General features: G+C 41.3%; 1 protein-coding gene across 1 annotated transcript in view; it reads right to left on the bottom strand.

Annotated features, from left to right (window-relative positions):
* Positions 1-13,417, bottom strand: part of ME2 (malic enzyme 2) — a 51,850-nt gene extending 38,433 nt beyond the window's left edge. The window contains exon 1 of the mRNA XM_060690750.2: positions 13,243-13,417. The gene's annotated coding sequence lies outside the window, so the exon portion shown is untranslated. The remainder of the gene's footprint in view (positions 1-13,242) is intronic.
* Positions 13,418-24,232: the final 10,815 nt, after the last annotated feature.

The following is a 24,232-nucleotide window of genomic DNA, read 5'->3' as shown; positions in this document are numbered from 1 at the left end:
AAAAAAGTCCAGATACGTCACGTGATGATGCCATGACAATGCATGTTTGACATCCCTGCTGTAGGTGAATAAAGAGAATCATACGGGGTTTAAATTTTGTTCAAAACTTGTCAACACATTAGAGTTAGATTGTTGCAGTGCACTGAACCATGATCCATTTATCCATGGTTCCTTGAATGTGTTCTGGTTTATTTATAATTTGCTGAACAAACTTAACACTGGTTGATTCACAAACTACATTGCAATTTAAAGGGATGCATCAACCAGGCCTGAAATATATAAGGCAAATTCAATACAGCTAGTCCTTAATTTATGACCCCAATTCAAACCAGAATTTCCATGGGTAAGGAAAATAATTATTAAGTGGATCATTCCTGATTTTATGACCTTTTTTCCCCCATGGTTATTAAATGAACCACTGCAGTTAAATTAATCACACAGTCGTTAAGCAAATCCAGCTTCCCCACTGACTTCATCTGTTGGAATCCAGCTGGGAAGGTCACAAATGGTGATCACATGACCCCAGGATCCTGCAAATGTTGCAAATATATGCCATGCACTCAAAGTTTGATCACGTGACAATGGGGATGCTGTAATGATCATTACGTGCGAGGACCAGTCACAAGTCATTTTCTCCAGTGCCGTCGTAACTTTGAAGAGCTGCTAAACGAATGGTTGTAAGTCAAGGACTACTCTAGAACCCCTTTGCTCTAGAGCAGGAGTCTCCAACCTTGGCAACTTTAAGACTTGTGGACTTCAACTCCCAGAATTCCTCAGCAAAGCTGGCTGAGGAATTCTGGGAGTTGAAGTCCACAACTCTTAAAAGTTGCCAAGGTTGGAGACCCCTGCATTATAGTAGTAGCTTTCAAGGAAAGAGAAGGAGAGACACAAGGAAACAATCCAATCAGGGGCAGGAGTCCACAGTTGCTTAACACGCACAGAAGGAAACTGAGAAAGGACCTGCCCTAATAGATCAGGCAGTTAAAAGTGGCAGGCAGGAAGTGTGTATTTTCCAACTTGCAAAATTCTGTTAATGTAGTCTTGCAATAAAGTAGAATTTAGTTCATCCACTCTTTCACCTGGGAGGGCTGACATCTATCTAAATAGGTAGGTAGGCAGTACAGGTAAGTAAGCAGGCAGATAGGCAGGGAGGGAGGCAGACAAGTAGGCAGGCAGGCAGGCAGACAGGTAGATAGGCAGGTAGGGAAGTAGGTAGGCAGTCAGGCAGATAGACAAGTAGGTAGGCAGGTGTTCTGGCTCCGTTATCTGAGCCTGTGTCATTGGCAGGAGAGGACTCCGAGAGTGAAGGAGAGGAGTTGGCAAGGCCTCCCACTCCAGGACCCTCCTCTCTGGCAATGCCTTCGGTGTCCGCTGAAGGGCAAGAGATAGGGCCGGAGCCAAGCACGTCCACACAGCCACAGATGGACAGTGATGAGGGTAATGAGTCTTGGCTAGATCCACGCCAGCATTACAAAGATAAGCGCGCGCAACAGAAGAAAAGGCGTGCCCGAGATTAGGCTGAGTCACTGGACCACACCCCACAGGATATAAAAGGGAGCGTGGTGGCCAGTCAAACCTTGTGACGAACAAAGCTGAAAGCTTCCACGCCATTCTGCATTGCCGGACTTTTGGCTATAGACTTTGCTGGATTATCTCTGGACTTGATTGACTCCATAATTATTGAACTGTTTCTTTTAATGTATCAGAAGTGGGGAGAAGTTATCTCTCCTCTTTGTAAATAATAAACTCTTGGCAGGCAGCCACTAGGTTGTTGCCAAGTTCCGTTATCATAAGGAAAAGGATTTTGCTGGCTGGTTTGGTCTTTAACTCTTGAACGTCTGTTGGTGTGTGTGCGTGTGGTTGGGGACAGAACAGCAGGGAGACAGGCAGGCAGGCAGATAGGTAAGTAAGTAGATAGGCAGGCAGATAGGTAAGCAAGCAGGCAGGCAGGCAGATCGGTAAGTAGGTAGGTAGGAAGGCAGAAAAGCAGATAGGTTGGTAGGCAGGCAGACAGGTAAGCAGGCAGGCAGATAGATAGGTAGATAGGTAAGTAGGTAGGTAGGCAGGCAGGCAGGCAGATAGACAGGTAGTTACGATAGATAAGTAGGTAGGCAGGCAGATAGGTAAGCAAGCAGGTAGGTAGGTAGATAAAGAAGTAGGAAGGGAGGCAAGCAGGCAGATAGGAAAGCAGGCAGGCAGGCAGGCAGATAGGTAGCTAAGTAGATATGTAGGTAGGCAGGCAAGGTTGGCAGACAGAGAGACAGAATCGTCCACATTTAGGCTGGTGCAAGAAACAATAGTCCCAATTCTGCTTCAAAATAAGGGTTCCCCTTTCGAGAGAGAAGACATTGGCTGAGAGTGCAGGCTAAGGGAAGTGGTGTTGATGAGGAAGAAAAACTGTGAGGAAAAGAAGAAACAGCAGAGTTGGGGCCCAACCCAAAATGTTCAAAAGTGGGCGCAGGAAAGCCTAGCCTAAGTGAGCCTTTCTCCAACCTCCCAGCCAGTTGTAGTCCCAGCACAGCTGAGGAACATTGGGTTAAGGAAAGTTAGTCATTGAAAGCAGTCAGGCTCCATCCATTGCATAACAAATCAATATGTAGGGCAGTGGTGAAATCTAAAATTTGTTACTACCGGTTCTGTGGGCGTGGCTTGGTGGTGGAGGGTAATGTGACTGGGTGGACGTGGCCAATTTTTTTTTTTTTTTACTTTTAAAACCATTTTTTCTGCAACCTCTTCGGCGAAGAGGTTGTAGAAAAAATGCTTTCAAAAGGCTCCGACGATCCCAGCTGAGTTGCCTGATCGGCAGAAGCTTTTTTTTCTTTTAAAAGCCTCTGCTGATCAGGCAACTCAGCTTGGATCGTCAGAGGCATTTAAAAGAAAAAAAGCCTCTTTTTTTACTTTTAAAAGCATTTTTTCGGCCGAAGAGGTTGTAGAAAAAATGCTTTTAAAAATTAAAAGAAAAAGCCTCTGATGATTGTGCGGCTCAGCTGGGCATGGGGGGGTGGGGCAGGGATTTTTGCTACCGGTTCTCCGAACCACCCGCCTCCATCACTACCAGATCTGGCGATTCGGTCCGAACCGGGAGCATTTCACCCCTGATGTAGGGCTCTAATCTTATTTACGGTGGGAAGAAAAGAAGCAGGATGCTAGCTATAAGCACCAAGGACAGTGTCTCCTAACTGCTCAGGAGCGTGCCTCATGCAGAAATGTTTAGGATGGGTAGGATCTACAATGAGAACCAGGTTAGAGTTAATCGTAGGTGGCCAGGAATGAAGCAGAAAAATGACCTTCTTCCTGAGAATCAAAATACCACAGAGTTGGAAGTGTCTATGGAGACTCTCAATCATCCAGGTGCTTCTGTCCCAAAGGTGCTTCTTCAAAAGGCAATTGGACGGTCTTTGCTTTTGCTTGAAAATGTTTCGCTTCTCATCCAAGAAGCTGGAGAGGTTTCTTGGATGAGAGTGAAACGAAAAGAAGGACTGGGGGGTGGGGGGTGACATGATAGCAGCCTTCCAATATCTCAGGGGCTGCCACAAAGTAAGAGGGGGTAAATCTATTCTCCAAAGCCCCTGAGGACAAGACAAGAAGCAACGGATGGAAACTAATCAAGGAGAGAAGCATCCTAGAACTAAGGAGAAATTTTCCTGACAGTGAGAACAATTAATCAGTGGAATGACTTGTTTCCAGAAGTTGTGAATGCTCCAACACTGGAAGTTTTTAAGAAAAGATTGGACAACCACTTGTCTGAAAAGGTATAGTGTTTCCTGCCTAAGCAGGGGGTTGGACTTGAAGACTTCCAAGATCCCTTCCAACTCTATTATTCTATATTCTATAAAGTCTTCAAGCAAAAACAAAAAAAGCACCTTTGGGACGTAGGGTTGGAAGACGTAGGGTTCCTTCATGACTATCAACCAAATTAGAACATCCTCTTGCTAACCTTTACTTGTGAGGAGCTCCTACTTCTCAGAGCATATGTCAGGCCCAAGCAACCAAGAACAAGTTACTTCTGAGTAGTTTTTCTATTGTTGTTCACCTACAGACAGAATCTTGCCAGACTAAAACAACTATCTGCAATAATTACAGACATACTCTTGTGAACTGCTAAGGAAGGCCTGTCCTTGTTCTCTTCCAAACTCTGCTGCCTCTTTGCCCCCTGGGAAAAAGTACCTCTGTCCGGCAACTCTAGACCAAATTCCACCACACCATCTAGCTCCACAGTTTGAGCTGTTCCTTCTACAATGTGGGGTGATCAGGAAGAAACTTACGGCTCAATTTTGGAGGCTCGTTTTCGTTTTTAATAAATTCAGAGAAGACAACCTCAAATCATCTTGCACAATGATTTTTTTTTTTCTATTTGAACCATTCTGGAAGGTTTTAAAGATAAGAGGAGGAGTGTGAGATTTTGAAGAGACAGCTTGTTCTCGCTTTTAACCTAGCTCAAATCCCTCAAAATGACTTGAAAGCAATGTTTTGGGAGATACGTCTGTCTGTCTATCAGAATGGGGCAATATCTACAATGAAGGAATGGTTGGTGAATATGACAGGACTTGCTGAGAAGGCCAAACTGATCTGTTTGATTAGAGAAAAGATAGTAGCTATGTTTATTGCCGACTGAAAACCCTTATGGATTTTTCCATAAAACAGGAAAAACTGGAAAATAATTATAGATTAAATCTATAATTGTACTTATAACTGCTTAAAGAAAGTTGGAAGTTATTTCTTTATACCTTTTTGTCTTTTTTTCTATTACACCTTTTTCTTTTTTCTTTCATGTTTCCCCCATTTTTTTCTCTTCTTTTCTTTTATGCTCTGTTTTAGTTTGTATTCGTTTCTATTCTTGTTCTTAAAACTTTCAATAATTTTTTTTTTTAAAGAATGGGAATGGTTTGTCAGCTGAAGTCCTCTTGTTTCTATCTCTGTCTTGAAACCCTCTTAAGACAAAATCAAACATAAACTGTCTGGCGTGCACTTGTGGGTAAACTCAAATCCTCTCCCTATTTGGAGATGTTTTGAAGAGCCTTGCAGCCACTTCATTCTGCCATGTTCAGCTCCATCCTTTGTGGAGTTATCTTCAGTCCAGCATTTCTTCCTCCAAAAGTGTGAAGAAGAATATTAAAGAATTTACAGGTCAAAGTATGCAGAGGTAACACAAACTGAAGCCAAGCACAAATACCTGAAAATGAAATACAAGTTGTGGACTATAAAACAGAGATGAGAAATAAAGTGGGAATATAAATGACAAGCCAAGAGATAAAAATTGATCTAGGTAATGATTAGGGTAATGGGTTGTTGGATTTATGAAAGTGACCTATTAAAGCTATGAAGAAACTCCAAAAATGGGAGAAAGAAAAATTGGATGGAGATCAAATCTAAATGAAGCAAAGAGGAAGAATATTAGGAGCAAAGAATCAGGATTAAAACGAAAACCCTTCGTTTTAAAACCCTTTCATGAACCCTTTTTGCTGATAATGGACAGAAATGTTAGATGTTTTTTTTGAATTTGTGAACAAGACCATTGTTGTTATAAGAAGTGATTTCTGTAATTTAATATCAAAGATAGAGAATTAGTAAACTTGCTTGTTCAGGTAGTCCTTGACTTACAACAGTTCGTTTAGTGATAGTTCAAAGTTACAACGGCACTGAAAAAAGTGATTTATGACTGTTTTTTGGATGCTTGGCAACTAACTCATATTTACGACGGTTGCAGCATTCCAGGGTCATGTGATTCCCCTTCTTGTGACTTTCTGACGAGCAAAGTCAATGGAGAAGCCAGATTCACTTAACAGCCGTGTGACTAACTTAACAACTGCAAGGATTCACTTAACAATTGTGGCAAGAAAGGTCATAAAATGGGACCAAATTCACTTAACAAATGTCTCACTTAACATCATAAATTTTAGACTCTCTTGTGGTCGTAAGTCGAGGACAACCTGCGTTTCTTGTAAAGAAGGTCGGAAGTCATTTCTTTAAATATTCCTTTCCTCTTATTTCGTTTTTTTTCCCCTTTCTGAACTTTTTTTTTTTATTCTTTTCTTTCTCTTCGGTTTGTGTTATGTTTTAGTATTGTTAAATTCTTTAATAAAAAAAGTTATTTTAAAATAGGAACTGAATACTCTTGTAGGCTTTCTCACAGCTTCTGTTCTGCAGTGTTCTACATCAGACTTTCGTGATCATGGTCTAGATACCCTGTTTTCCCAAAAATAAGACATCCCCTGATAATAAGCCCAATCGGGCTTTTGAGTGCATGTGCTAAAATAAGCCTCCCCTTGAAAATAAGCCCTCCCCAAAAATATTTAAACGCACGCGCAGCTGGTCCCCGCCATTTCCTCTGGTTTCCTCCACGTGCCCCAAAATAATAAGACCTCCCCGAAAATAAGCACTTATTTTGGGGTTCTTATTTTCAGGGAAACACGGTAACAGATTTCCAAATATTGCACCAACAACTGCGGCTGACCTCTTCAAGTGCTGAGGGTCATTTGAAGAGCCCTGAAGCCCAAAACTGCCCAACAAAATTCCATATTGTTGTCTTCGTTGTCTTTTGAACTTTTCCCTTTGTTTTTTTAGTTTACAAACCAGGTTACGGTCCTGGGATGATGGTTTAACGAAATGCAACCCAGATTGGCTTTCCAAAATCAGCTGAAACTGGCTAGATCTGGCCATATAGCAAGCCCACAAAAAACTATTACGCTATGGGTAGTCCACAATTTACGGCCCCAATCAGGATTAAATTTCCATTTGTGAGCCATTACGTTGTAAATGGTGACACCCACATAAACAGATCGAATTTTATAACTTTTTTGGGGGGGGCAGCTGTTAAGCAAATCACTGTGGTTGTTAAGCATTGTGATCTTCATTGTGGATCCATTCTTTGGAATGAGAATATTTGCCCAGAAACCAACCAAAAAAAGTTGCAAATTGCGATCGTGTGATTGCAAGGATGTTGCAGAACTGGTCATAAGTCAAGATTCATGTCTTGATTTCGCACAGCCTATAACCGTGATGGCGAACCTATGGCATGCGTGCCACAGGTGGCACACAGAGCCATATCTGTGGGCACATGAGTGTTGCCCTAGCTCAGGTTCAGTGCGCATGCGTGCGCCGGCCAACTGATTTTCAGGCCTTCTGGTCCCACCAGAAATCGGAAAACAAGCTGTTCCCAGCCTCCGGAGGGCCTCCAGGGGGGTGGGAAAGGCCATTTTTGCTCTCCCCAGGCTCCTAGAAAGCCTCTAGAGCCTGGGTAAGGCGAAAAACAGGCCTTCTGGGCCCACCGGAAGTCAGGAAATGGGCCATTTCTGGCCTCCAGAGGGCCTCCGGGGGGGGAGGCCATTTTTGCCCTCCCCAGGCTCCTAGAAAGCCTCTGGAGCCTGGGGAGGGCGAAAAACAGTCCTACCGGGCCCACCGGGCCATCACATGCCAAAAGGGGGTTCGCGCACACATGCGTGTAGGGGCGGGGCGCATTGAATTATGGGTGTGGGCACATGTGTGCGTGACCCCCCCCCGCGCTTCCCCCCCTTTTAGCATGCAACGGCAAAAAAGTTAGCTATCACTGGCCTATACTTTTTGGTATGTAGAAGACATCTCTTTAAAACTGGCAGCAAGAATGATAGCTAGTTTCTGTGAGGGAAAAAAAAAATCCCTTATCAAGGAGGCAGCCAGCCAATTCAAACTCATCAGGAGCACTATAAAAGGACATTTATCTAGAAGCAAATATTTCCCTACAGTGGGATCCTTCCCACCTATAAGTTGCATCATGTAGCCGCATTTGAAATCACTAAAACTGTCAAAGCTTCTAAATCCATTCTTGTTCTTGCCTGCATAGAATTCAACATACAATTCTTGCAGCTCGTCAAATATGATGCCTTCCTCATTGATTTGTTGGTATTCTGCCTTTACAGGTAGGTAGTCCTCGACTTCCAACAGTTCATTGAGTGACCATTCAAAATTAACAACAGAACTGAAAAAAAAGTTAAGTTAAAAGGCTTATGTTCATTTTTCATACTTATGACTGTTGCAACGCCCCATAATCAAAATTCAGATGCTTGGCAATCGGTTCATACTTAAGACGGTTGCAGTGTCCTGGAATCATGCGATCAGCTTTTGCAATCTTCTCACAAGCAAAGTCAATGGGGAAGCCAGATTCACTTAACTGCTAAGTGAACTATTATTTAACAGCTGCAATGATTCACTTAACAACTCTGGCGAGAAAGGTCCTCAAATGGGACAAAATTTGCTTAACAACCATCTTGCTTAGTAATAGAAATTTTCTGCTCAATGTTGGTCATAAGTCGAAGACTACCTGTAAAACAAAACCCTTCACCTTTGAGAAGAGAATCCAACTGTCTCACTCTGAGCTTTGGTCTCCACCCACACAATCAAATGTTCCCTCTAGAAATAATTCCTCACAGAGAATCGTGAAAAATTTGACTCTTTCTCTGAGGAAACAGACCCATCAACCCTCCCTGCATGCAGAAAACTAGCCCCTCAGGGAAAAGGTAGATGGTTTTTCCAGACAGATTTCATTTCTATCCAAAGGGCTTTTTAGTTTTGGGGATATGGTCGTCGCACATGAGATAACACCACAGTTTAAAGCCTAAACTGAGGCAGAATTTTGTCTAATCGACAAGAGACCAGAAGCACTCAGGAGGAATGACTTCACATTTTTGGGAAGCAGCCTGAGGTGCAGAAAAAAGTGCCCTCTCTTTTTTATTATTAAAGTAACTGGACTTTCATAAACTGGAGAAAAAACAGACACCAGCTACTGTGGCTCACCACTCATGCAGAGAAAAAAAACAGGCTGTACTTTATTAAATGGGCAATTTCCAAGCAGGTATCTGTCAGCACTTTATGGCTCATTTCAAAAGATACCCAGATACACATAAATTATTTCTGGCTATTTAGATATGAACCAAACAGCAACTCCTTCCATAATTTACTTCTAAAAGAAAGCAGATGAGAGTGTTTAACGCAGGTACAGGAATCCACGACTAAGAATCCCTTCAGAAACATGTAATATATTGCAAACACGCAGCCAGAGTGGATTTGATTTAAATTGAGTTGATTTAAATCACAATTTAAATCATGATTTAAATCACTAGTAAAAAGGCTTGATTTAAATCAACTCGATTTAAATCATAATTTTTAAAGAGCAACTGTCATCTCTGCTACTCCTTTGACCCACTGTTGACTCACCGATAGTCCCAGTGTTGCAGAATATACAGCCTCATGCTACATAACTAAGCTCCATTTCATGCTGAATAAACTAAATTATTTATGTATCTTAAATAGAAAACTATCTTACGATAGATTTTTACCCCAAAAGTTTTTTATTAAAATAAATTTGATAAAAATCAAAAAAATCCGATTTAAATCAAAAAAATCTGATTTTTTTGATTTTTTTAAAAAAATCATTGATTTTTATCCACTCTGCACGCAGCTCCGTTTCAGGAGGCCTTCCTCTCCTACCTGTCATTTTCGATGGAACAGATGAACCAATCTGCAGACTGGTAATTTGCCTTTTTCAATTGCTATATTTCAAATTTAGTGGTTGTACACCTGCTTGTATTTGGATTAAGAAGGATCACGAAGCTACTAAAAGTAAATCCAACGTTTGCCCTTAGTTCTGGGCTTTTCAATAGCCTGAACTCCTGTAATGAGCAAAAGACATTATGGGTAACAAGGAAAAAAGAACTAGCATTGTTCCTTTTAAGGAGAAAAAAATACCTTTGCCTACTTTAAACCAAAATGTGTTATTAAATCATGAATCTTGGCTTGCTTTGACAACGTAATTCATAATTCCAGCTGGATAGCAATAGCACTTACTTAGCTACCACTTCTCAGTGCTTTACAGCCCTCTCTCTAAGCGGTTTACAGAGTGAGCCTATGGCCCCCAACAATCTGAGTCCTCATTTTACCAACCTTAGAAGGATGGAAGGCTGAGTCCACCTTGAGCCAGTCAGGATCGAACTCCTGGCAGTGGACAGAGTCAGCAAGCAATACTGCATTCTCTGCAAATTGTAGATGTGACTATACAACGAAGAGCAAGGTTTTCCTTTCAACCCCTTTCCTGCCACAATTGCTTTTCTACCAGTAAGAGAATCCTTTTCAAATGAGGGTTAAAAAAAAAACCACCCAAATATATTGAAAATAAAAATAGGAGACTGAATAACTCACACAATGCAGTCCTAATAACTACCTATGTTATATCGTATTTCTTTCCAATGACTACTGCACTGAGAGATGGATGATGAATCAATATAGCAGCTATGCAATAAGCTTGATTGTTTTCACCGCATGGAATTCTCCGTGCCAAAAATAAGCCAACCCACTTCCGTTGCTTTAAAGGATCTCCGTCCCTACCGGATTGCAAGAGGACCAGTCTGCAGATAGCTCAGGCAAACAAGCCAAGCAACAAAGTCGAAAGAAGAACCTGGACACCCTCAACCAAACTACAGAAATAGCAGCCTACCATTCTCGTATGGGAAGACGTTCCTTTGAGCTATAGAAAATAACTGCAATATAGAGAGCGAAAGCAAAAGCTTTATCTGCAGAAGATCAGGTTGAAAACAACATATCTCTACTAAAAAGATAAGACCACAGATGACCTGACAGATGTTGAACCAAAGATTCAGCGCCGCTCAGAATTGATAATACTGGGCTAAAGGAACCAATATGGAGCTACCCACAAAAGTCAGGAGTACGACCATACCAAGGCAGTATAGATAGTCCTCATCTTACAACTATCCATTTAGTGACTGTTCAAAGTTGCCACAATATTGGGAAAAAAGTGAGTTTCTTACAACTGTTACAAGCATCCCCATGGTCACCTGAACAAAATTCAGACACTTGATAACTGGAATGTATTTATGACATGTTAGTTTTTGCAATCCTCTGACAAGCAAAGTCAATGGGGAAGCCAGATTCATTTAACAACCATGTTATTAATTTAACAATTCCAATGATTCACTCAACAACTGTGGCAAGAAAGATCGTAAAATGGGGCAAATCTCACTTAACAACTGTCTTGCTTAGCGATGGAAATTTGGGGCACAATTGTGGTTGCAGTGAAGGACTACCTATATACTGTTTTAATGTTCAATAAACATTTAATTTATCCCAATGGTTCTCAACCTTGGGTGAGTTGAGTGGACTTCAATTCTCATGCTGGCTGGAGAATTCCAGGAGTTGAAGTCCACCCACGTTAAAATTGCCAAGGTGAAGAAACACTAATAATATTCTGTGGAGTATAATGGAGAATTGTATCCTAAAATGCTGCAAGCATTAAAAAAAATATTACCGTAAATGTTTTTAAAAGTTATTCTTATGCAGACGTCACACTTTTGTGGCATATTAAACAAATGTCATTCCCTATCATTTTCTTAAAAACTAAATTCCCTTTTCTTTCTTCTTTTACAAACATTCTTAAAATTACTGTAATCAGAAAGAAAATCTATGACAGTCTCTAGCACAGCATAATCACAGAAAGTGTTTCCGAGTTTGAAATCTGCATTTCCTGGCACTTAAAACGGAAATAAGGGTTCGTTTCGGGACAAAAGCTGGAACACAAAACTGCCAAACAGCCTGTGCTATCCAGCAAAAACAAGCAAAACCCTTCCTAGCAACAGCGTTTTTGTTTCAAGAATAACTGCCATCAACTTTAAATGGCATTTCAGATTATTTCTTAAACTAAATAAACTCCAAATAAAACTTATTTATAGGCAGGGAGACTTTCTCAAATGCACTCTCACTTGTCTGAATCAAATAGTGTTGTCTCTTTTTCCTAAACAAATATTTAATAGGGCTTGCCAAGAAGAGAAAGTGTATTGAATTATCAGTAAGTGCTCTGCAAGAATGCAATTTATCCGCCTAATGGAATTTTTCCTTGGTTTTTAAAGTAGAGTGCAAAATGCCATGCTGAACAAGTCTTCCCCAACAGAAAATGAGTTGGCATCTAATCTAATCTTAGCGGTACTTATAATTAGCACCAATTATTCTGTAGAAACTCTTATTTGAACTCAATTTGGCATTTCATGAACATCCATGTACTTTTTCTTGGCAACAATATACCAGTGGTTTTCTAGTCTGGATTTCCTGGTGGTCTCCTCTCCAGGATCTAAACAGGTCCAGCACAGCCAGTTTGATCTATTGTTTAAGGCTCCAGGCTAGAAACCAGGAGACGGTGAATTCTAGTCCCATTTTAGGCATAAAAGCCAGCTGGGTGGCTTTGGGCCAGTCATTTTCTCTCAGCCCAACTCACCTCACAGGATTGTTGTTGTGATTGTGGGGGAAAAACAGGAGGAGGAAGGAGCGTTATGTATCTTCACCACCTTGAGTTATTTATAAAGTAATAAAGGTGGGATAAAACCATGGGTGAAATCCAGCAGGCTCTGGAGAACCGGTAGCAGAAATTTTGAGTAGTTCGGAGAACCGGTAGCAGACATTTTGAGTAGTTCGGAGAATCGGCAAATGCCACCTCTGGCTGGCCCAGAGTGGGGTGGGAATGGAGATTTTGCAATATCCTTCCCCCAGGAGTGAGGAGAGAATGGGGATTTTGCAGTATCCTTCCCCTGCCACGCCCACCAAGCCACACCCACAGAACCGGTAGTAAAAAAAAAATTTGGATTTCACCACTGGATAAAACAATCAAATAAGCATAGATTTTTTTTTGAATGAGCTTCCTACAAACAGAATCCTAGGGAATATAAGCATTTTTGAGCACTGATGGTTATAGCCAATCTTAACACCTGCCAACTGTGTAGGACCACAACTCCCATCACTAGAGTCACCACAACCAAAGGCAGGCTTGGCTGAAATGATAGGAGTTGTAGTCCCATAAAAACAGACTTGGGGGACCCAACCTGCTTTTTTTTTTTTTTCTGAGCCAGGATTTAGAAAGAGAAACCAAGCTGCCACCAATCCAAAATGCCATTTTAAGCCTCCTGAAAGCCACCAAGGGACTGTTAGGAAAAAGTCTTTGCTAATTCCAGCCTGGGCGGGGGGGGGGGGTGTTGGATTTAATAAGGGCCTGCCCTCCAGCAGCCTAAAAATCAGAACGACCTTTTTAACGGACACCCTTTTCCCCCCCCCAAAACTGATGCTTAAAAGACGATAAACGACGGGGCCCTCCGGGGAAAAAAAGAAGTTCTGAAAGGGAAGTTAAATCAGGATGAAAATACGTGCCTAAACCCATTTCAAAGAAGCCATGGCAAGGTAAGAACGTTGATTTGTCACCCTACAAATAATTACCACGCAGTGGGTTAGCAGCCACCTCCTCATCCAGCTCTTTGTTCTAGCGATGGGCTTCTGCGAGGCTGTTTCCAATCTACAACCTGCTGACACCCTTCGGCCTCCACGCCCCAGCGCCAAATGAACCGCCCGAGGTCGGGGCAGGGAGGGACACCTCGAGAGGTGGGCCTCTCCTACCTGAGTGACAAGGAGGTTCAGCCAACGGGCGGCGTCAAGCGAGTCGTCGCTTTCCTCCAATCCCCACCGCTTCTTCGCCTCTCCCCCTCAATCCCAGAGATCTGAGAGGCAAGGGAGGCGAAAGGATTTGAATATGCTAATCGGGGTTGCCGAAATAGCCAATCCACGGGCTGTTACTCCTGGATTGGACCAGGCAAGGAAGCGGGCGGAAAGGAAAGGCGTCTGATTGGGGGATATATAGAGATGCCGTGCGCGCCGGGATGTAAAAATGAGAGCATGATGAATGGGGGGGTCCTCGAGATTGAAAGTGAAAGCAGTCTGGCACGTGCTCTACACCGTAGACTCCAGTTGCGTTCCAATCCATTTGCAGGGAGACTTTATTAAACCGTAAATGTCGCTTTATGGGTCGCAACGTGTCGCTTAAGAGTTCATGCAACACATGATGTTTTCGGCCGGGATGTTGCATCACTGCAATCACTTTACACTTGATCTGTGTGGGGCAAAGATAGTGCATTTTACCCCCAGGCAGGATATTTGGAATAGAATAGAATAGAATAGAATAGAATAGAATAGAATAGAATAGAATAGAATAGAATAGAATAGAATAGAATAGAATAGAAAAAGAGAAAAGAAAAGAAAAGAAAAGAAGAAAAGAAATAGAATAGAATTAGAATTATTAGAATAGAAAAGAAAAGAAATAGAATAGAAATAGAATAGAAAAGAAATAAATAGAATAAAAAAGAAATAGAAAAGAAATAGAAATAGAAAAGAAAAGAAATAGAATAGAATTAGAATTAGAATTATTAAAATAGAAAAGAAATAGTATAGAAATACTGTAGAATAGAAAAGAAATAGAATAGAATTAGAATTATTGGAACAGAATAGAAAAGAAATAGAAAAGAAATAAAATAGAATAGAAATAGAATAGAATTAGAATTATTGGAATAGAAAAGAAAGAAATAGAATAGAAATAGAAAAGAAATAGGAATAGAATAGAATTAGAATTATTAGAATAGAATAGAAATAGAAAAGAAATAGAAATAGAATAGAAAAGAAATAGAATAGACTAGAATTAGAATTATTGGAATAGAATAGAAAAGAAATAGAAATAGAATAGAATAGAATAGAATAGAATAGAATAGAATAGAATAGAATAGAATAGAATGAGTTGGAAGGGACCTTGGAGGTGTTCTAGTCTCTCCCCCTGTTCAAGCAGGAAAACCGATACCATTTCAGACTGGTGACTGTTCAGTCTCTTCTTAAAAACCTCCAGTGATGAAGCGCCCATGACTTCTGAAGGCAAAGCTGTTCCACTGGTTAATTGTCCTCACTGTTAGGAAGTTTCTCCTTAGTTCCAGGTTGCTTCTCTCCTTGATTAGTTTCCATCCACTGTTTCTTGTCCTGCCCTCTGGTGCTAGGCTCAGATGGACCATGAAAAACAAGTTACCTGGTTCACTGTACTCTTATTTAATGGTGCTCTTTTTAATCTAGTTTTAGTTGTGATCGGCAAGATAGCAAACAGGGTTGCCTTGCAACCTGTTTTGAGCATGAGTGTCAACATAGATAAAAGTGGTCCGTGCACCATCTTGCAAACCATTGGCTGCTAGAAAAATTGAAAAGAACAACCCCAGTTACTCACTTAACAACTGTGACAGAAAAGGTAGTAAAATGGAGCAAAACTCACTTAACAACATTTTTTTTTTTTGCTCAGTTGTGGTCGTAAGTATTCACTTCATCGGCACGGCTGGGTTCGGTATGTGTTCCCCCTGGTAAAGATCAACTTTGCTCCAGCCAAAGAAATACCTGCTTATGCAATCAATTTGAATAATGTAAAATCAGAAAGTAACGAGCTTTTAAAGTTTCTTCCCCTTTCCCCAATGAGGTATCTTGCTATATGAATTATGTTGCATGTTGACCAGCAGGAGGCGGTATGTAACCAGTTTTGTTCTGTAGGGAACTTAAACATAGATCATGAGGTGAGGTGGCACAGTGGTTACAGTGCAGTACTGCAGGCTACTTCTGCTGACTGGCAGTTCGAATCTCACCAGGCTCAAGGTTGACTCAGCCTTCCATCCTTCCAAGATGGGTAAAAGAGGACCCAAATTGTTGGGGGCAATAGGATGACTCTGTAAACCACTTAGAGAGGGCTGTAAAAGCACTGTGAAACGGTATAGAAGTCTATTGCTATACTATGAATTTCAAATGGAAATTCATCTCATAAAGCATGTACAATGCATTAGCTTTAGGAGCTAACTAGGTCCTAATTATAATACCGATAAATAAAACTGTTTTGGTTTGTAGATTTTGTGATTAGAACGATTTGGTCTCACTCCCTGATGATTTAATATTTTTATCTGTTTTAATATGTTTAGTTTTGTGCGTCACCCAGAATGCACTGGAGTTTCATGGCCAATAAATCTAAATGAATCAATAATGTTATCAAATGTGCTGTGCTGTAATATGAACTAAGTTATAAAACGACTAGCAAAAGGCAGTTCACAATCAGTTTTGTTCTATATGGAACTCCTTGCATGTACATCGCAGATGGTTATGTGTACAGAATTCAAACCTTCTACTGGAAATTAAACTCACAGACCCATCCATGTTAGATGACTGTATACAATGCATTATCTTTAACTCAGTGGTGAAATGTAAAATTTGTTACTACCAGTTCTGTGTGTGTGGGGGGGGGGTAATGTGACTGAGTAGGCGTGGTCAACTTTTTTTTTACTTTTAAAACCATTTTTTCTACAACCTGTTCAGCTGAAGAAGTTGTAAAAAAAAATGCTTTTAAAAGCCTCTGACGATCCTAGCTGAGCCATGCGATCACCAGAGGCTTTTTTTTTACTTTTAAAAGCATTTTTTTTGGCCAAAGAAGTTGTAGAAAAAATGCTTTTAAAAAAAAAAAGCTTTTGATGATCGCGCGGCTCAGTTGGGCATGGGGGGTGTGGAAGGGATTTTTGCTATGGTTCTCCGAACCACCCACCGCCATCGCTACCGGATCAGGTGATCTGGTCTGAACCGGGAGCATTTCACCCCTGCTTTAACTACTGCAAAATGCAATGTGTTGCAATCTATAATCTAACCACTAATGTGTTGCAATCTATAATCTAACCACTAAAACTCTGTTTATAACCTTCAATTGGGCAAAACAGTGCATTGTAGAGCAATCACTTTTGATTCAATATACCTCAAATGGCCTAACGTACATAATGCGTCCAAAATCTGGGAATGAAATTTGGCAAACGTGTGGTTGCTTCAGTGCTATCTCGTCATATCTAATGCTCCCTGCCAGCTTCCTGCAAGGAAAATCAATGGTTAAGCCAGCAGGAAGTCGGAAGTTGCTCATAGCTCCCACTATGAGCAACTTTATTTGCCTTCCTGTGGTCATTGTGTTTCTCTGCTCAGGTGAGGAAATAGCTCTGAAAAGATGACTCAGTGGATCACAGACTATCTGGTACAGGGGTGTCAAACTCAAGGCCCGGGGGCCAAATCTGGCCCGCAGGGTGCTTAGATCTGGCCTGCAGTGCCGCCCTGGAAACAGTAAAGGACTAGCCTGCAGTGCTTCTGCCAGTGAAAACAGCGGCCCACCCGAGCTCCGTTTTCACTGGCAGAGGGTTGCAGGAGCCGTTGCACAGAAAACGGAGCTCGGGAGCCTGTTTTCACTGGCAGAGCGCTCGTGCCACCACAGGCGCCCTGACACGTGTGTTCTTGAGCTGGCCACACCCATCCTGGCCCCCTGATGCGGCCCTTCATGAAATCGAGTTTGACACCCCTGATCTAGTATGAACTATACTGTAAGCAGGCAGAAACTTCTCTAAAGTGCTAACATATAACTGATTTCTCGTCTCAAGGATATTGTATTTTATGTTTTCTATGAAGAAGATTTAAATTGAACATGGAAAAGTTTCAAAGTCTTCCCAGAAAATACTACTTTCCATAATTTGGTTAGAAAGCAATATAAAACATTTAAGGTAGTGATGATGCTGATATGTATTTACAATAATATTTTAATTTAAGAACATATATATTTTGATTTGTACAAAGAACTTTCACTTATTCATTTTAAATGCCCACAACTTTATGCTAGCTTTATGTCTGATTTATTGTGGGAGTATTTTTCCAGGATTCAACTATGATTACAAAATGAAATAGAGAGGTACATAATACATCCAGGGGATTCAAGTGTTCACCATAAATACAAGTATCATCTGAATTGATCTTAGAAAAAAAAAAAATCCTGGACAAATTTTGTCTTTGGAGATGCTTTTGTCTCAAGTCTGTATTTTTCAGTACATAAACCAGAGAAGAGATGCATAGAGCAGTCTATGCATCTCAGCCATCTTCAAATTAGGCGACTAGTATATCAAGCTATTCATCATAACAAAATAAACTGAGAACACCTTTCTACAAACCCCTCCCTGAATTTTGTTTTTATTTCATTTTTTTTTTTACAAGAAACAGGGTACAGGTAGTCCTCGGCTTACGACCCCAATTGAGCCCAAAATTTCAGTTGTTAAGTGAATTTTGCCCCATTTTAAGTCGTTAAGTGAATCACCGCAGTTGTTAAGTTAGTAACACGGTTGTTAAGCGAGACTGGCTTCCCCCATTGACTTTGCTTGTCAGAAGGTCCCAAAAGTTGATCACATGACCCAGGCACAATGCAACTGTCATAAATATGAGTCAGTTGCCAAGCATCTGAATTTTGATAATGTGACCACGGGGATGGTGCAATGGACATAAGCGTGAAATATGGCCATAAGTCACTTTTCTCAGTGCCGTTTTAACATTGAATGGTCACTAAACAAACTGTTGTAAGTCGAGGACTACCTAAAGTTTGGTATAGTAATTACAATGATTAAAGTTAGCCCAAATAGATTTGGTTCAATTCTGGAATCTTATAGAAAACTTTAGACTTGCCAGAGAGTCTACAATTAAGGACCTTCTAGACGGGTTGGAATTACCACAATATAAGCAAAGTTAGATGTCACAGTAGTAACATATTAGAAGGTTGTCCAATGGAAGGGAGCCTCAAGATGCTTGTAAGATGACCAAGAGTCACCTCCTCCAGATTTGAGGTCCTTCACAACAATCCACGCATACAGGAAATTTGGTTAATTTGGTTAATATATTATTCAAGCTTAAACAAATTGTCGAACCAAAGGATATTATAAACTGATGGATACTGCGACTGTTTTATCAAACTTTGGAGTAGGTTCATGACAGGGTTTTTTTTTTTTTGTTTACATTTTTCTGTGATGATTGAGGTATATTAATACTTTCGAACGTTTATTCCAGATTTTTTTTTTTTCATTTTGCTCTTTTTAAAGATAAAGGTTCCCCTCGCACATATGTGCTAGTCATTCCTGACTCTAGGGGCCGGTGTTCATCTCCGGTTCAAAGCCGAAGAGCCAGCGCTTTCCAAAGATGCCTCTGTGGTCATGTGGCCGGCGTGACTAAACATCAAAGTCGCATGGAACGCTGTTACCTTCCCACCAAAGGTGATTCCTATTTTTCTACTTGCATTTTTTTAATGTGCTTTCGAACTGCTAGGTTGGCAGAAGCTGGGACAAGTAACGGGAGCTCACCCCATTACGCAGCACTAGGGATTCAAACTACTGAACTGCCGACCTTTCGATCGACAAACTCAGCGTCTTAGCCACTGAGCCACAGCACCCCTGCTCTTTTTAGACCATGTCTAAACACCTGAAAACGTTTTACATATTTTCCTCAACAGTTCCTCTGGGTCATCTCTACTTAAAGCTAGCAATGCAGATCAGAGGGAATGTCCTGACATCTGTAAATCTGTATCTTTTTCCAGCAATTTCATTATATATATTTATTTTTAATTTATATATATATATATGTATATATTCTGAACATGCAGTTCAGCTGCAAAGAATAATTGACCCGAAGGTCAAAAATCGAACTTAGAGGCAACTGAACTTTCTCTGTTTTTGCTTAAACACGTTTCGCTTCTCATCCAAGAAGCTTCTTCAGTGCTGACTGAATGGTGAAGGATGGAAGGATTTATATTCCTTGCAGTCATCTGGTTGTTAGCACTCTTCCTGAGAGTTGCTGAGGCCATTTGGAGGTTCATCTGTGCCTCAGGGTCACCTGAAGAGTGCAAATGGGTGTGGAACCTTCTGGAAACTGTAGAAAGGACTGTATTGTAGATTGGAGATAGATGATGCCATATCCCTCTCCCTCTGTTGACAGAGGGCTGTTCAATATTTATTTATTTATTTATTTATTTATTTATTTATTTATTTATTTATTTATTTATTTATTTATTTATTTTTATTTTATTTGTATACTGCCCTTCTCCAGCCCCACTCAGGGCGGTGAACAGCCACGGTAAAACACAACATATAAAATTTAAAAGCAGTTTAAAAGACATTAAATAATTTTGGCCATCAATTTAAAACAACCCAGTTAAAACCAATTACAAATTAAAACCGCAAGGATGGGATCAAGCCAGCCTGGCTAGATGAAATAGAAGTGTTTTCAGGGCCCGACGAAAAGTCCAGAGGTCTGGTATCGTGCGTATCTCTGGGGGTAGGTCGTTCCAGAGGGCAGCTGCCACCACAGAGAAGGCTCTCTCCCTGGGGCTCGCCAGCCGACATTGTCTGGCTGACGGTACCCTGAGGAGGCCCTCTCTGTGTGAGCGAACTGGCCGGTGGGAGGCAGAAGGCGGTCTCATAGATACCCCGGCCCTAAGCCATGGAGCGCTTTAAAGGTGGTCACCAACACCTTGAAGCGCACCCGGAAGACCACAGGAAGCCAGTGCAGCTCACGCAGGAGAGGTGTCACATGGGAGCGCCCCGTCGCTCCCATAATCCCCCGCGTGGCCGCATTCTGGACCAACTGGAGCCTCCGGGTGCACCCCAAGGGGAGCCCCATGTAGAGAGATTGACATAGATGGCATCTTTCACCCCTCTTTCAAACTAGTGGTCCTCTCTGTCCAGAATGAGGACTTTGCTATCTTCAAGCTTGCCTTCAGAAGTTGTGGGAGCTTCATCACTGGAAGCTTTGAACTGTCATCTGTCAGAAATTGTGTAGGGTCCCCAATTGGGCAGGAGGGGATTGGACTAGATGACTTACAAGTCTGTTAATCTGTTAAAAAAGAGTGACCTTGTCTAAGCAATGGCATTTACACTTATATACCGCTTCACGGTGCTTTACAACCCACTCTAAGCAGAGTCGGCCTATTGCCTCCAACAATCTGGGTCTTCATTTTACCGATCTTTGAAGAATGGAAGGCTGAGTCAACCTTGAGCAGGTCAGAATTGAACTCCCGGCTGTGAACAGTGAGTTAGCCTGCAATACTGCATTCTAACCAGTAGTGGGTTTCAAAACCCGTCGCTACCGGTTTACTCATGGATGCGTGCATACTCGTGAGTGCGCGCAACGCTTCTGAGCATGCACAGAAGCGTCCGGGCAGTGGGCGGAGTCTCCTGCCACCGCTGCCGGGTTCGCGCAATGCGGGGCGAACCAGTAGCAACCCACCATTGATTCTAACCATTGTGCCACCACCACTCTTCTGCTGCTGGACTGCTGAGTCCTTCCATTCTCCACCATTCAGTCAGAACCGAAGAAGCTTCTTGGATAAGAAGCGAAACTTTTTCAAGGAAAAAACCAAAATCCAGTTTCTTTTTTTGAAAAACCACCTTTGGGACAACCATGACCTGCATGACTGAGAATCTCCATAGACATGCAAAGAACAATGTTTTCATCCTGATCCAATAAATACTACATGCTTTTATAATCCAGGCCACAAAGCTAAAACTGTAACTATATTAGAGAAACATTAGAAACATTGGTTATTAATAGAAGACATTGTACCATTCTTTATTTTTAATTTTCCTTCATTTATACACATTCCTCCTTTCTCATCACAAAAAAAAAAAAAGATTTTTTTCCCCTCACTTTCTTTTAAAAAGAAATAATATTCTGGATAGCCATGTCTGTTCCACAATATAAAAAAATTCACAGTACAAGCAAAATATATTATTCTTTTCTGCTACTGCTCCAATGATGTTTGAAATCGTACCATATTTTGAACATTCCTGCTAAAAGATATTTCCTCAACTATGCATCCAGCAGAAGTAAATATCTGTGTGCTTTAAAAGCTAAATAATCAGCAAGCTACATTTTTTTTCCCATTTGAACAGGAGATATTAAATCAATTTTCAAAAAGATGCCAATAAACTTTTTTAAAAAAGCAAAGTACATACTATTTACAGGTTTTCAATATTTTCTAAAAAAAATTATCAAGTGGTTAATTCGAAGTAAATAACTTCTTCAATAGATGCATTAAACTCAACCAATTAATAAGGTGCGCAGAAATGTGAATGAAACAGATTCATTGTATGCTTATTTAAGTATGCAAGTTTCTTTGAAAATTTAATTGTACCTTGTAGTAACACCTCAGTGTAAAACAATTGTGGCAAAAGGACATAAGTTTGGTTTTGAATAATTCTGGGAAACTGTTATGAATGTACTTCTTAAAATGTGTGCCAGATAGATAGCTACCAGCCTCGGTGCCAAACATATTTCTATTTCAGAACTTTGATTTTCCAACCTGACCACTGTTTTTCAATCTTGGCGATTTTAAGATGGATGGACTTCAATTCCTAGAATCCCCCAGCTGGATGGGGAATTCTGGAAGTTGAAGTCCACCCATCTCAAAGTTGCCAAGGTTGATAAACAGTAGACCTAACTATCACTAATATTCAAACTCTTAGCCTAATTCTCATTTTATCAAAACACTTTTTGGGTGTATCAAAGCCAACTTCTAGACAAATTCAACATGCCATAACAACGGAGCATTTAAATTTAAAATTTTAATTTTAATTGCTATCTGTCTGCACTGATTCTCCAAAAAAGTTCGATGAACCTTTAGCCAGGATAATAATTACCGGTATTAACTTGCAATGTCCATTAGTTATCAAGTTGCCGGATGGCATTTTATACAAACGGGAAAACCGCAGCCTTCTATAGATGGCGGTTGCGTCTGGAATTTTGAGGAGACACCAGGGAGACTCAAAAACTTCACAAAATGGTTGGTGAATGGCAAAGAATGGCAAAGAAAATAAGCTAGAAAAGGAGGTTATAACATAGGAAAGGCAGGGGTGGGCTTCAAAAATTTTAGCAAGGCGTTCTCTGCCTGGTTGCTGAATGGGCATGGTCGGTGTGGCCTAGTCAGCCTCCTGTACCACGCGGGGGGGGGGGCTTTTTGCCCTTCCCGGGCTCCGGAGGCTTTCCTCGAGCCTCTGGGAGGACAAAAATAGCCTCCCCATGCTCTGGAGGCCAGAAACGGGCCCGTTTCCGGCCTTCCCGAACTTCCGATAGGCCCGTTTTTCGTCCTCCCCGAGCCTCTGCGCAAACACTGCACTTACCTGCATCCAAAATGGGACACGTGGGGACTCCTGGCAAGGGAGGGGTGGGCACGGCCAGCCAGGAGTGGGATTTGGAGGTTCTCTGAACTGCACAGAATCTTAGCTAGAGGTTCTCCCTAATTCCTACAAATCCCCCCTGAAGAAAAGATAGGTGGGCTTTTTCTTTTTCTTTTTTACAAAATATACCTCCAACAAAAAAAAAAAAAAAGCTGAGTCAATGAAAGATGGATGTGCACTCACCAAACCTGCAATTTCTCTCTCTCATACACATTCACCCTTCTCTCCCATATATATGCAGAGTCATTCTCTGTCTTCCCTCCTTATTGTTTCACCCATTATAGACTGGGGGAAACCTGGCTTAATAGCAGTGACTGTGAGAGGGATCTTGGAGTCTTAGTGGACAACCAGTTAAATATGAGCCAGGAGTGTGCAGCGGCAACCAAAAAAGCCAACACAGTCCTAAACTGCATTAACAGAGGGATACAATCAAGATCAAGTGAGGTACTAATACCACTCTATAAAGCCTTAGTAAGACCACACTTAGAGTACTGCATCCAGTTTTGGTCACCACACTATAAAAAAGATGTTGGGACTCTAGAAAAAGTGCAGAGAAGAGCAACAAAGATGATGAGGGGACTGGAGGTTAAACCATATGAAGAACGGTTACAGGAACTGGGCATGGCTAGTCTAGTGAAGAGAGGGACCCGGGGAGACATGATAGCAGTGTTCCAGTATTTGAGGGGCTGCCACAGAGAGGAAGGGATCAAGCTATTTTCCAAAGCACCTGAAGGCCAGACAAGGAATAATGGATGGAAACTGAACAAGGAGAGATTGAACCTGGAAATCAGAAGAAATTTTCTGACAGAACAATCAACCCATGGAACAGAAGTTGCCTTCGGAAGTTGCGGGAGCTTCATCACTGGCAGCTTTCAAGAAGAGATTGGACTGCCATCTATCAGAAATGGTGTAGGGTCTCCTGCTTGGGCGGGGGGTTGGACTAGATGACCTACATGGTCCCTTCCAAATCTGTTAATCTGATCTGTTTACTTATACAGGTACATATGTGGGATTTTGGGATTTTTTACTAGCAGGTCACAGCAGCACTAGTTGTTCTGGTACAGGTAGTCCTTGACTTACAACAGTTCATTTACTGACTATTCGAGGTTACAACGACACTAAAAAAAGTGACTTATGACCGTTTTTCAGATTTATGACCATTGCAGGATCCCCACGGTCACCTGATTTACACTTGGATGCTTGAGAACTGATTCATATTTATGACCCTTGCAGAGTCCTGGAGTCACGTGACTAACTTTTGCGACTAAAATAAACCTCTGGGTCATAGCCACACATCTTTATTTCTTATGGAGGTTTGCTAACCATAGATAATGCTAAAAGTTGGTGTTCTGCTT

Source organism: Pantherophis guttatus, chromosome 2 (assembly GCF_059756535.1).
Source record: "Pantherophis guttatus breed Tessera chromosome 2, ASM5975653v1, whole genome shotgun sequence".
In the NCBI taxonomy this organism is placed as follows: Eukaryota; Metazoa; Chordata; class Lepidosauria; order Squamata; family Colubridae; genus Pantherophis; species Pantherophis guttatus.
The sequence above is the reverse complement of the archived record's forward strand: the minus strand, read 5'-3'. Positions and strand labels throughout refer to the sequence as shown.